Source organism: Saccopteryx leptura, chromosome 3 (assembly GCF_036850995.1).
Source record: "Saccopteryx leptura isolate mSacLep1 chromosome 3, mSacLep1_pri_phased_curated, whole genome shotgun sequence".
In the NCBI taxonomy this organism is placed as follows: domain Eukaryota; kingdom Metazoa; phylum Chordata; class Mammalia; order Chiroptera; family Emballonuridae; genus Saccopteryx; species Saccopteryx leptura.
This window is the reverse complement of record NC_089505.1, coordinates 213,285,518-213,300,117: the sequence shown is the minus strand read 5'-3', so window position 1 is coordinate 213,300,117 and position 14,600 is coordinate 213,285,518.

Genomic DNA, 14,600 nt, shown 5'->3' with positions numbered 1-14,600 from the left:
CACTGCGGGAGGACTACGAGCGGAGAGGTTCTGTAATGTGCAAGGAACCGGCACCTGAAGCTTGGGACGGGCTTGCAGACCGGAAGTGAGGGAGAGGTGACGTTGCGTGCTGGCGTGGCCTAGGCCGTTTCCAAAGGGATCTTAAAGCGGCACATTGGTAGGCTTCCTAAATACTGGGATAACGGGGAGGGACACATACACACGTACACACACCCATTTCCCATTTAAAAGCTCTTCTTTTCCTTGCTCCAGGGTGAGGGTGGAGTCGAGGCTGGTTTTCCCGCGCTTTGTTGCCCCGCCCCCTAGAGGCAGGAGAAGGGGAGGGATACTTGGTAAAAGAATTGCCTTGATATTGTAATCAGCACGCACTTGCAGAATTCAGCTGGAAACCCTGTGTGTAACTTTACGCAAGCTAGCCAGCCGGCGAACCTCGGCAGAGTGCCGCTCACAACCAGGGCGTGGTTATTGAAAGTGGTTCTGTTCCCATGCCAGGGGTAACTGGACCCCTGGATCCGGGACTCTCCCGCGACCGCTGATAGCCTGCGACTGTATTGAGGTGTGAATCAGAGCTTCTGGATGAGAATCTTGGGGCCTCCACTTACCATATGATTCCATCAGGCAAGTCGCTCAATTTCCCTTGTACTAGTTTTCTCATGGGTAAAGTGGGGATTATAATATACACCTGACAGTCATTTTTGTGTGTGTGAGGATTAAAAGCATTGAGTATGGAAAAGTGCTTTGTAAAGTGATGGGCAAATGAGATTCGTACCTACCCCCCACCTGGCCTTCTTTCTCCAGGTTTCCAGCTCACAGTGCTCTTCCGTCGCAGCAACCAACCAACATTCAATTCCCACCCTCTTCTCTGAGTCTTCCTTTTGGAATAATAATTACTGCTCATCTACACGTGTGGGAGCTATTATAAGAACTTTTATGTATATTAACTACATTTATTTTATTTTACTTCATTTTTTGACAGAGACAGTCAGAGAGAGGGACAGATAGGCAACTCCTTAGTTGTTCATTGATTGTTTTGTTATATGTGCCTTGAGGTGGGGGGGGGGGGGGCTACAGCAGAGTGAGTGACTCCTTGCTCAAGCCAGCGACCTTGGGCTTCAAGCCAGCAACCTTTGGTCATGTCTATGACCCTGTGCTCAAGCCAGCAACCCCTCGCTCAAGCTGGTGACCTCAGGGTTTCGAACCTGGATCCTCGGTGTCCCAATCCAACACTCTATCAACTGCGCCACTGTGTGGTCAGGCTGTATTAACTCATTTAATTCTTACCACAACCCTGTCAAATATTATTATCTCATTTTTACTGAGGAAACTGCAGCACAGACAGGTTAGGTAAGGTTACTTACCTAAGGTCAAAGGCAGTAGGTTTGAAACTTAAAGTATCCAGAATACTTAAAACTATATCACAGATTCTCTTGCTAGGATGGTTCTAGATAGAAGTTTGTTCTTCAGTTAGATGCAGTATTCATTCATTTAAGAATTAACTTAATGTAAGAATAAGACGGCACTTGAACACCAGGTGTGCAGGCTTTATTAGAGGAGAAAGACCAGCTGGGGCACTCTTCCAGGAGAAGTGCACCCAAACAGATTCTGAGGCAAATTTTTTATAGGGTTAAGGGAGAGCTTTGAGCAAGTGTGTGTTGCGTCAGCAATTCTGGTATGCTCCCTTCTGCAGTCCTACAATATCGGCTTCTTGGAACGCTTCTCCTCGGGGTGGCTGACCAGCTTCCTAGAACTTTTCTGTTTCAGGGGCGATAGTCCAGTAAGGGTGGAGTCAGATAGCCAAGCAGAACAGCAAAAGGGCAGTTTGGAAGTTTTGGTAAATTCATGTATCCATCACTTAATTCAACCAATATGTATTCCTTCTTTTTTGTGTGTGACAGAGAAAGGGACAGATAGGGACAGACAGGAAGGGAGAGAGATGAGAAGCATCAACTCTTCATTATGGCACCTTAGTTGTTCATTGATTGATTTCTCAAATGGGCCTTGATGGGGGGAGGGGGGAGCTACAGCAGAGCTAGTGACCCCTTGCTCAAGCCAGCAACTTTGGGCTTCAAGATAGCGACCTTTGGGTTCAAGCCAGCGACCCCATGCTCAAGCTGGTGAGCCCACACTCAAGCTGGTGTGCCTGCACTCAAGCCAGCAACCTCAGGGTTTCAAACCTGGGTCCCCTGCATCCCTGTCCGATGCTCTATCCACTGCACCACTGCCTGCTCAGGCCCAATATGTATTTTTTGAGCACCCTCTGAGTAAAAAACTATTGTAGGCACTGGGGATATAGCAGTGAACAAAACAGACAAGAATCCCTGTCCTCATGAAACATGTTCCTGTGTAGGAGACAAACAGTAAATATGATAAATAAATAAAATATATAGAAACATGTTAGAAATCACCATTGCCAGGAGAAAAAATAAAGCAGGACTATCAAGTCACAAAAAGACACAGAGGAACTTTAAATGTGCACCATGCCAAGTGAAAGAAGCCAATTTGAGAGGGCTATACAGGGGTCCTCAGGTTATGACACAGTTCTGTTCCTAGAACAGTGACAGAACCCAAATTTTGGTGTAAGTCAAAGCACACTAAGTCACTTACCTAACCTAACAGTGTTGTAAAATCATAATCTACGCCTGACCTGTGGTGGTGCAGTGGATAAAGCATCGACCTGGAACACTGAGGTCGCCATTTGAAACCCTGGACTTGCCTGGTCAAGGCACAAGTGGGAGTTGATGCTTCCTGCTCCTCCCCTGCTTCTCTCTCTCCCTCTAAAATGAATAAATAAAATCTTTTTATAAAATAAAGTCATAATCCAGAACATAACAACAAGCCACAGAAAAAGGAAAAGGACATAAGAATACTATACTGTACACTGTTGCATCCACCAAGCGTGAGAACAAACGTCGGAGACTTTCAGGGGTTAGATCTTACTTTATTGACCAAGTTTAACCTGCGCAGGGACAAACTCTCAAGGTGTTTGGAGACACCGTACCCACAGGGGGCTACAAACGAGAGTCGCGCCTGGCGCTTACAACTAAGTCCTTATATATCCTAAGTGAGCAAGCATTATACAGAAGCAGATGTGGCAGTTCGCTATTCGCTAGGGGGGGTCGCGTGCAACATAGCAACAGGGGAAGGGCTTAGCTTAGTGGCGAATTTCAAACATAAACTTCTGATAAGGGTCTCTAACCAATAGAATGCAGGATGTTCGCCCAGCTTTGTGCTGATCTCTTTGTTCTCGGCCTCACAGGGACCCTATCAGCACTTCCCTGTTCCTGCTCCTTCAAGAGTTAGACTCGGCCTGACCAGGCGGTGGCGCAGTGGATAGAGCGTCGGACTGGGATGCAGAGGACCCAGGTTCGAGACCCCGAGGTCGCCAGCTTGAGCGCGGGCTCATCTGGTTTGAGCAAAAGCCCACCAGCTTGAACCCAATGTCGCTGGCTCCAGCAAGGGATTACTCGGTCTGCTGAAGGCCCACGGTCAAGGCACATATGAGAAAGCAATCAATGAACAACTAAGGTGTTGCAATGCACAATGGAAAACTGATGATTGATGCTTCTCATCTCTCTCTCCGTTCCTGTCTGTCTGTCCCTGTCTATCCCTCTCTCTGACTCACTCCCTGTCTCTGTAAAAAATAAAATTAAAAATTTAAAAAAAAAAAAAGTTAGACTCTGGCAGCCACAGCACACCTCCCTGAACCTAACATTCCCCCATCTCTTTTGGGCATAAATCAAACCCTTAATTCTTCATCAGTGGGAAGAATGGTATAAGGTTGGGACAGAACCATTAATTTCACTACATCTATTCTTTCTTTAAGGAAGGCAAGGAGCTTGTTAAGGATTATTGGTCCAAAGGCAAGAGCTAATAAGAATAATAGGAGGGGTCCGGCAACTGTGGATATGAGGGTAGTTAACCAAGGGAGGTCTTAAACATGGAGGCATACCAGCTAGGGCTTTCTTCTTCTAGGTCCCTGTTCCTTAATCTGTTTGTAAGTGTCTTGATATTCTTTCTAATTACTCCAGAGTGGTTAGCGTAAAAACAACATTCTTCTCTTAATGCAGCACACACTCCTCCCTGCTTAAGGAGGAGGAGGTCTAGCCCTCTCCTATTCTGAAGGGCTACCTCAGCGAGGGAGTCTATTTGCTTCTCGAGGTATATTACCTGTTCCTGGAGAAGCGCAATATCTTTAGAGAAGGTCTTGGATAACTGTCTGAGGGTGAGTTCTCCCTGAATGAGGGATGCTGTCCCTACCGCGGCTGACCCTACAATTCCTATGGTAGCTATGATAGGGATAAGGAGTGGAGCTCGTTTTGCCCGCCTAGGGGGAGCAACAAGGAATTCGGGGTCTCCCCCATACTGATATACCTGTGGAATAATATAAGCACTTACACAAAGCTCAGGATGAGTGGGGACTATACACTTGAAGATACCTTGAGTGCACACAAACCATAGTCCTTCAGAAGCCTTTGTTACTTTTGGGCCCTCTAGGGTGGCAGGTAGGGTTTCTTGGTTAAGACAATAGTCACTATAATTGGAGTTACTTAAGGTGAAATTTGCCAGAAGGTAGCAGGTCCCCCTCCCATGGAACTCTGCTAAAGTGAGAGATCCTTCAGAGAAACAATCTTTTATCTGATCCTGGTTCGGGTCCTCATAAGGGTTACTGTAGTGGGAGCCAGTTCCCCTTCTCTCGAGGTGTTGGCCCCCAGCCCTACATAGAAAGGGGGTCTGGGACTAAGGCATAGCCAACAAGACTCTGTAATTCCAGGCTGCGTACTGTTAAAAAAGGGAAATACCTTATCCAGTAAATCTAGGGCATACATCTCTTGTTGGTGTGGTCTTTCTAGTAATGGGCTGGGAGTGTAAAAAGGCAATTTATGGTCCTGCTCTCCTGGCTCGACTGGGAAAGAGTCTGCAGTAGAAGTCGTGGTAGCTTCGCTCTGGTCTGGGCCTGCCTTACTGTCTGGGAGCTTAGGTACTGCCGGGAGGCTTACAGGGGGTCTAGGTGGCCTGAGTGGCAGCCTGCTTCCCGCTCCTCGAAGGAGAGGTCTGTTCTTTGTAGGAAGTTTTCTGATGGTAAAAAAAGTACCAGGATCATGTCCAGTTACATACAGTCTTAGGCCTAATCGAAAGAGACTTATGTCTGGGTCTGGTTTAGGTGGACTCCATTTAAATTCACTGACAAGTGTCTCACAACCCCACTTTTTACAAAAATAATCTGAGCAAAGACAGGTGAGCCGGGTTATGGGTCCATCATGGACGGGCTGGAGCTCCTGTCTGGGGCTCGCTTATCCCTGGGCGGTCAGCCCTCTGGGCCGGAACACACTGGCCTCGTCCACCGGCCCGGCTCCCCTCGTGGTCGAGACCCTCCCGGGGAAAGTCAGTTTGGAGGTGGCTGGTGTCGCCTCAGGCCCTACGTAAACGCAAATCTCCCTTCGTTTCTTCAAATATAGCAACGGCGTTGAGATTTAGAGAAATTGCTGTCTCTTGTTTCCAATTTCAACGCCTGTGCCCCAGCCTGAGAACCCACGTCCCTTTTCATCTTGTCCGGCGTGACTTCCATGACACCAGTTCTCCTTCTGATCTTCTTCTGATGATGATGTCCCCGTCCCTTTAAAACCTCGATAGAGCAGTTGTGTTACATCCTCATCGGTCAGGTCTGTCCTCGGTGACCCTCGTGGGTCTGCTTCTATCCACGGACTTTCTGCTGGTTACTGTTACGTTGAGCTTAGAGAAAGAAAACATAACCTGCCCCCCCCACCCCCCCCCTCCCCGCCATATTTCTGCGGGACCACACGACAGACCTTCCGGAACTTCCAGGTTCTCCACAGGCCTCACTTCTGACACTGTTGTAAAGTCTCAGGTAAACGGAGGCCACACCACCGTCCTGGGAGAGGCTCAGGTCAGCCTCTTCTACTCTGGAGCCTCTGCCACCCGTGGCAAAATTGCCCTCGCCTGAGAGAGCGGCTTTCAAAACACCTACATAGCGTATTGATTATGTTTACAGGTGGTCATGAAAAAATTACCAGTAAAACTAGGGAAGGGACAGATGGCGCATCCAGCAAGCACATTGGTCCCCTTGGGAGGGCTCAGAGGAGTGGGACAGAGTGGGGAAAAGAACACTCTATTTCTTCAACTGGGTCTGTCTGTACACACATAAATATATACACAGTCATTACACCCCTTCCTTTTCTGTTTGTATTACACATTTAAGAGCACAATTTTAAAAATTAAAGTTTTTGCCTGAAAAAAAAATAATAATAATCTGAGTGAGACCCGCTGTCCAGAAGGGGGTTCAGGGCAAGCATAGTGAGGGGTATACCATAAAGCCCTATTATGATAATGAGGGTCACATAATTCTTGGTTATCAAAGTGTTCTGCTCCTAATGGACGCCTATCCCCGTCCCCAACATATCTCCATGCTGCTGGTGAGTCACAAAATTTATCCTCAAAAAACTTCAATAAGTCAGCTTGGAGGGTTATGGGGTTGCTACTATCCCAGGTGTTATTCTGTGCTATAACTGTGCCATCTGCTGTCCTGATTAAAACCCATTCCTGCAACTCCAGTCCCTTGCTGGGTAGACAATAAAAAGTTATCAGTCCTAGGCCCTGGCCGGTTGGCTCAGCGGTAGAGCGTCGGCCTGGCCTGCGGGGGACCCGGGTTTGATTCCCGGCCAGGGCACATAGGAGAAGCGCCATTTGCTTCTCCACCCGCCCCCTTCCTCTCTGTCTCTCTCTTCCCCTCCCGCAGCCAAGGCTCCATTGGAGCAAAGATGGCCCGGGCGCTGGGGATGGCTCCTTGGCCTCTGCCCCAGGCGCTAGAGTGGCTCTGGTCGCGGCAGAGCGATGCCCCAGAGGGGCAGAGCATCGCCCCCTGGTGGGCAGAGCATCGCCCCTGGTGGGCGTGCCAGGTGAATCCCGGTCGGGTGCATGCGGGAGTCAGTCTGATTGTCTCTCCCCGTTTCCAGCTTCAGAAAAATACAAAAAAAAAAAGTTATCAGTCCTAAGTGGAGGAGAAGGTGAGCTTTAGAGGCTCTCCAGGGGTCCGCTTGACTTGCCATCTCCGAGGTCCTTCGTCGGATGGTTGGGCCGGCTTCATGTGGGAGAGGTGGACCCAGTAGGGGTTCTCAGCTACCTTAACAGCTGTAGGGGTGCTCAAAAGTACCTGGAATGGTCCATTCCATTGCAGCTCAAGGTTGCCCCATCTGTGGTTGAGAATCCATACCCACTGTCCAGGCTCTGGTGACTCCGGCAGTCTGGGATTGTATTTTCCTTCTGAGCTGGCTGATCTCTGAAGGGTTCACACTTCACTCCTGATGTGCTGCAGAGCCTGCAAGGACTTGAGGAAGTTATGGTTAGAAACTTCTAATTCCTCTCTGGTTAATCGAGGCACAAGGGGTACAGGCTGTCCAAACAGGATTTCATAAGGGGCCCACTTCTTAAGATAAGGGGTACATCTAGTTCTAAAGAAGGCGAAAGGGAATAGCTCAACCCAGTTTTCGCCGGTCTCCTCCTTCAGTATAATTATAGTCTCTTTTAGAGTCCTGTTCATTCTTTCTACCTGTCCTGAACTTTGGGGCCTATAAATGCAATGCAATTTCCAATGGATACCTAACTTAGTGGCTAGTTCTTGAGATATCCTAGAGATGAATGCAGGTCCATTGTCTGATCCTAGGGCTAGGGGAATGCCATATCTAGGTATGATCTTCCTTAATAAGACTTTGCAAACTGTGGAAGCAGCCTCTCCTCGCATGGGGAATGCTTCCACCCATCCTGAGAAGGTGTCTGCTAAAACAAATAGATACTTATAACCTAACTTCCCAGGGGTCATCTCTGTGAAATCTACTTCCCATAACTCTCCAGGAGCTTTCCCCTGATACCTCACAAAGGGAGGCAACTTCTTATTCTGGGAATTTACCCTGGCACAGATGCTGCATCTAGAGACAACAGAGTGAACAATATCCCTGATGTTGGGCCCGGAATAATATTTCTTGACAAGTTGTTCTAGCTTATTCTGCCCTAGGTGAGTGCTAGTATGAATATCTCTCACTATTTCCCTGGGGTAAATAGAGCCGGGAATCAGGAAGTTCTATCCATCCCTGCTGATTTTTCTTCCCCTTTAACTGCATTCCTTCCTGCTCTTCTTCTGGGGAATATCTAGAATCCGGAGGTTGTGTTGGCTTAGGCAGCAATGGCAGAAGGCTTTCCTGTGGCCTAGTGGCTGCTTCTCTTGCAGCTGAGTCTGCTAGGTTGTTACCTTTTATAATAGGAGAATCCCCCTTCTGGTGTCCTTTGCAGTGGATGATGGCAACTTTGGTAGGTAGCCAAATGGCATCGAGGAGGGCAAGAATTTCACTGTGGTTCTTAATGTCCTTCCCCCCTGCCGTCAGGAGGCCTCTCTCCTTATATATGGTTCCGTGAACATGGCGGTGGCAAATGCATAACGGCTGTCAGTATAGATGTTGGCAACTTTTCCCTCCGCTATCTGTAAGGCCCTGGTTAGTCCTATTAGCTCTGCCCTCTGTGCAGATGTCCCTGCGGGCAGCGCTTTCTGCCATAGGACCTCATCTCCCGTAGTCACAGCTGCCCCTGCATACCGTTGTCCATTCTTGACAAAACTACTCCCGTCAGTAAAGAGGGTCAGGTCTGCCTTTCCATAGGCCTGATCCCTTAAGTCAGGGCGGGAGCCAGTCACCGTGTCAAGGATTTGCTTGCAACTGTGATCCACTGTGGACTCCGGTATTGGCAACAGGGTCGCTGGGTTCAGGGCGGTTGTTTTGAGGAACTGAACAGACAGAGGGTTCAACAACTGAGCCTGATATTGTGTCAGCCTTACATTGGATAGCCACCTGTCAGGAGGTGCTCATAGCACTTGCTCTACGTAATGTTCCCCAATTACTTGGATGTCCTGTCCCAAAGTCAACTTACTATCCTCCTTGACTAGTATTGAGGTAGCAGCAAGTGCCCTCAGACATGTTGGCCATCCCGAGGCTGCAGGCTCAAGTTTCTTGGACAGATAGGCGACGGGCCTCTTCCATGGCCCGAGCTCCTGACTCAGTACCCCTAGAGCTACCCCTCCCTTTTCTGCTATAAATAGCTGAAAGGGTTTGGCCATATAGAGCAGGGCCAAAGCCGGGGCAGTCACTAGGGCCTCCTTAAGCGCTTGGAACTCTTGCTTTTCCTTATCTGTCCATATGAATTGTTCTTCCTTTCCCCTGGTTAGTTCATGTAGGGGTCTAGCTAGTTCTGCAAAGCCCAATATCCACTGCCAAGGTCCAGCCCCGGGGGGAATCTAGGGGTCCCACAGGAAGAGATGGCGTCGGCGCGAATCGAGTGAGAGAGCCGAATTCTTTTCTTTCTCTTTATTCTCTAGTTAGCATTTACTGCCAGGCATCTCTGCCAAATGCTGGTCTAGCTTTCTTTTTATGCACACACACTAAGTTACAATCACATGGTATTCAGAATACATTGATTAATCATTGTTTTTGTTTCACTATGGTTACATTTCCTAGGTAACAGTTAATTAATTTCTATAAACTATAAGTCAGGTGGTAAGTCATTCAAAGTAAAATTATACAATAACTTGAACAGCAATAACAATATTGGTACAAACTTCCAAAAGGTCAGTACTGATTAATAACTCTACCTTGTCTAGGATTCTATTGTCTAGTCAAATTTTATTTACTTACTATATTCATACACTAATTAAGTTCTAACTTTATTTTTCTCAGAGTGTTCCACCACCTGCAGGTCAGGTATGCAAGAAGAATGGAAAGTTTCTTTACTCTACCACATGAAAAGGCTAGGGAGGTAAAGTGATGAATTAAGTGAAGGCTGAAAGGTGCTCCGTGTATAGTTACTGTTTCCTACCTATTCATAAGTCACAATCTATTCTTTCTAACATGATTAATAAGAAGAAATTTTCCTACAAACCTAGCCCTTTACGAGGGATTTCATAGCCAGCCTCTTATGTCTACGAGCCCAGTTCAAGGGGCTTACAGGCTTTTCTGTGGAACTCACACCCTCTGTCTCATTTCCAAAGAAATTACTACAAATCTACAGGGAAAGCACGGTACTATTATCCCTGTGCCATAAATGATAGCACACACTCAGAAAAGGGGGGATATAAGGCCAGATTAATTCAAAAAGGTTAAAGGGGGAAGTATCGTTGTGCCTTTCCTTTGCGGTGACTTTGTCAACCCGCAGCCATTGGCAGCCATTGGTCTTCACTGCGGTGACTTTGTCAACCAGCAGCCGTTGGTCTTCTCTGCTGTGACTTTGTCAATCAGCAGTTTTTGATCTTCTTCTGCTATGACCTTGTCAGCCAGCAGTTGTGGGTCTTCTCCTGCTGTGACCTTGTCAGCCAGCAGTTGTAGATCAGCTCCCGACAATCCACAGTCGGCAGTATCCTACTGCACCCAGGAATTCTCGTACCTGCCTCTTGCTGGTAGGCTCAGGGATCTGCAAGACCATCTGGATTCGCTGGCTGGACAATGTCCTTTGCCCTCCCTGTAAGTTATACCCCAAATAACTTACAGTTTGCATCATAATCTGGGCCTTCTTGGCAGAGACTCGATACCCTATTCGCCTGAGATCTTGTAGCAGGTCCGAGGTAGCTTCCTCACACTCTCCTTCGTCCTTGGCAGCAATGAGGATGTCATCCACATACTGGAACAGTACGATCGACGGATGAGAGGAGCGGAAAGCCTGCAGATCTTTACTGAGGGCCTCATTAAAAATGGTGGGGGAGTTCTTAAACCCTTGTGGTAGTCTGATCCAAGTGAACTGCCCTACCAGTCCATTTTCTGGGTCATTCCATTCAAAGGCAAAGATCTCTTGGCTCTGAGGCACCAGGGGAATACAAAAGAAGGCATCCTTCAAATCCAGGATCGAATAATAGGTATGGGTTGGAGGCAATGAGCTCAGTAAGGTATACGGGTTGGGCACCGTAGGATGGATAGTCTCTACCCATGCATTTACCTCCTGCAGGTCCTGCACCGGGCGGTAGTCATGGGTCCCCGGATTTTGGACGGGGAGTAACGGGGTATTCCAGGCTGATTGGCATTCTCAGAGTATGCCTGCTTTCAGCAGGCACTGCAAGTGCCGTGCAATGCCCTGTCTGGCTCGGGCCGGGACCGGGTATTGTCTGACTCTAACAAGTGTGGCAGTGCTCAACAGCTGTACTAGGATAGGCAGTTGGTGGGTTGTCAAACTTGGTGGGTTGGTTTCCACCCAAACTTCAGGTACCCTGGCACGCAGGGCATCCGGAACCCCTGCTCCTTCCTCCTTACCTCCTTGGATAGTGGCAAGTAAGTATTCCTCAGACAGTGGGACAGTTATCTCCAAGCTGACCTCCACCTCCTTGTCCCTCGTAGGGCTCTCCTCCCGTCGGAAGGTAATGGTGGCCTGAAGTTTCTGCAATAAGTCCCTGCCAAGTAGTGGGTAAGGGCAGTCTGGAATGACTAGGAAGGAGTGGGTAATGGTGCCTTGGCCTAAGTTAGTAATTCTTGCGGTAGCCCATGGATAGGCTTCTGCTTTGCCCGTTGCCCCTACTATTTTGGTGGTTGCCTTCTGAATTTGCCCTTGTGGTTGCTTTAGGACTGAGTAGGTGGCTCCCATGTTGACTAGAAAGTCTATTGTCTTTCCTTCGACTGTCAAGGTGACCATGGGCTCCTGGGAGCCGACGGGAATGGAGCCCGGGCCCCGTCAGTCTAAGGTTTGGAGCAAGACCTCTGGGCCCTGTTTTGGCCCTTGGCTGTCGGCCTTCAACTTTGGACACTCTCTCTTCTAGTGCCCTTTCTCCTTACAATAGGCACATTGATCTTTGGCTATTCGCCGTCCCTGGCTCTTTTGCTGTCCCCCTTTCCGTTTGGGAGGAAATTTCTGGGCAGCAATCAGGATTTTGGCAACTTCCTTCGCCCTGCCAACCTCCAGATCATCCCTATTGACATACACCTTCTGGGCTATCTCTAATAGCTTTCTTCTATTTTCTCCTTCAAATCTTTCTATCTTCTGAAGCTTTTTCCTAATATCTGGAGTGGCCTGAGTCACAAAGGCTATATTTACTAGTCTCCTGTTCTCTTCTGCCTCAGGATCTAGAGGGGTATATACTCTATAAGCCTCCATGAGTCTTTCTAGGAAGGCTGCTGGGGACTCCTCTCTTCCCTGGATGACTTCACTAACCTTACTGAAGTTGTAGGTTTTCTTGCAGCTGCCTTGAGCCCCCTCAGCAGAGCCCAGTGATACTGGAAGAGTGCGTCCCTTCCCCCGGTAGTATTAGGGTCCCAGGCCAGGGGCTGAGAAGGGAGTATATCTTCTATTTCCCTTCTCCCGGCCGTAGTCTCTCCCTCCTCCCCCAGGACCGCCTTTGCGACCTCCCGCATCATCCTGTCGCTCTCTTCAGAAGTGAAGAGAGTTTGCAGAATCTGTTGACAGTCATCCCAGGTGGGCTGATGAGTTCTGAATATGGTTTCGAGGAGGGAGATCAGCCCTTGGGGCTTCTCAGAGAACAGGGGATTCTGATGTTTCCAATTATATAAGTCACTGGTGGAGAAGGGCACATAAACAAGGTGGGGAGGTGCCCGTGGTGGAGCATCTGGTGCTGGCAGCGCCTCTCGGAGAGGCAAAATGGCGGCGCCTCCCACCAGAGGCAAAACTCTCTCCCCATAGAATACCCCTCCCCGGGTGTGGGGTAGGCTCGGGAGCCCGCCCGCATCCTGATGCGAGGGATCTGGTTCCTCTCAATGCGGGTAAGGTGGAGGCGCATTCACCGGGTCTAGGTGGTCGTCCGGTGGTTCGGGCAAGACAGGGTAAAGCCTAGGCTGGCTATGAGGCTGTTTCGGGGTGTCGGCTTCCCCCTTTTCCTTTTCTTTGACTTTCTTCTCCCCTGCGGCAAGGCAAACTGCCCGTCTGCCTCGCTGTTTTCCCTTCAAATACTTCCTAATGTATCCGGGCCGTTCGGTAGCTATATCTACCCAGACGTCTATGTACAGATATTGGTCCGGGTGGGGAACCCTATAGACGGTGGCTTGAACAGCAAATAAAGTTGGAAGGTCAAAGGTACCCTCTGTGGTCCATCCTACATTAAAGGTGGGCCACTCTAGCTGACTTAAGGTTCGGAGAAATTCAGGGTCAGGCAGCGGGCCCCCGTATTCCCGGGCCCGCCTCTGGAAATCAGAAAAGTTCTTTAATAGGCAATCAAGTGGAGAGCCAGGTACAGATTCCTGCTGGCGCATCCTAAGAAAATCAGGGAGGAAGGAATAAAAGGGGAAAACAAACAATACAGACTAGCAAGAAACAGACGAGACAATCTAACTTTTGGACATACGAGAATAACATATAAATCAAAACTAACGCGGCGCAAGCAAATAAGAACCCTCACGTGACCGGTCACTTCTAATGTTAGCAAAACCAAATTTCAGAGAGCGGCATCCCACCTCTGAAAGTCCTGGGTAGGTTACCAGCAGCATCCCACCTACTACCTCAGGGTTGTTTGCTCCAGAGCCCAAATACCAAACCAAAAGCGGATTCTCAGTAAATACTTACTCAGCTAGTGCTGCCTATCCGGTCTCCGAACCGGGGGAGTTTCCCGGCCAATGCACCAAAGCGTGAGAACAAACGTCGGAGACTTTCAGGGGTTAGATCTTACTTTATTGGCCAAGTTTAACCTGCGCAGGGACAAACTTTCAAGGTGTTCGGAGACACCGTACCCACAGGGGGCTACAAATGAGAGTCGCGCCTGGCGCTTACAACTAGGTCCTTATATATCCTAAGTGAGCAAGCATTATACAGAAGCAGATGTGGCAGTTCGCTATTCGCTAGGGGGGTCGCATGCAACATAGTAACAGGGGAAGGGTTTAGCTTAGTGGCGAATTTCAAACATAAACTTCTGATAAGGGTCTCTAACCAATAGAATGCAGGATGTTTGCCCAGCTTTGTGCTGATCTCTTTGTTCTCAGCCTCACAAGGACCCTATCAGCACTTCCCTGTTCCTGCTCCTTCAAGAGTTAGACTCTGGCAGCCACAGCACACCTCCCTGAACTTAACATACACTACTGCGTATTCTTCTGCTGTGTGCAACCAAATTAGTTTGCCCATGTAGTCCATAAGTAGGATGCTAACAATATAAACCGAAACACTCACATCTTAATTTTTTTAGGTTTTTATGAGAATGAGTGTAACAAACTGAAAACACCATATGTCGAGACTGTCGTAACCTGAGGACCCCCTGTATACTGTATGATTCCAAGTATATGACATTCTGGAAAAGGCAAAACTATGGAAACAGTAAAAGAAAATCAGTGGTTGCCAAGTGGGGTGGGAAACAGGAGAATTATTTGAAAAGATGTTTAAGGAGGGTTGTATTTCATTCAGGTCCCCTACTCCACCTGTGCAGTCTTTGTCTCTCCTCCATCCACACAGGAAACTCGAGGTTTGTGCTCCAGAAAGGGCAGGAATATTATCCTAAAAACAGGAAGAATAAAAAAACATTTGCATCCTAAATTCCAGCCCTTTCTCCCAGTTCAGTCCCCAGAACTCTAGCAATCGGAACTATACTCTTCAAGGAGGAATGTTTGTATTGCAGAATCTGATCTAAA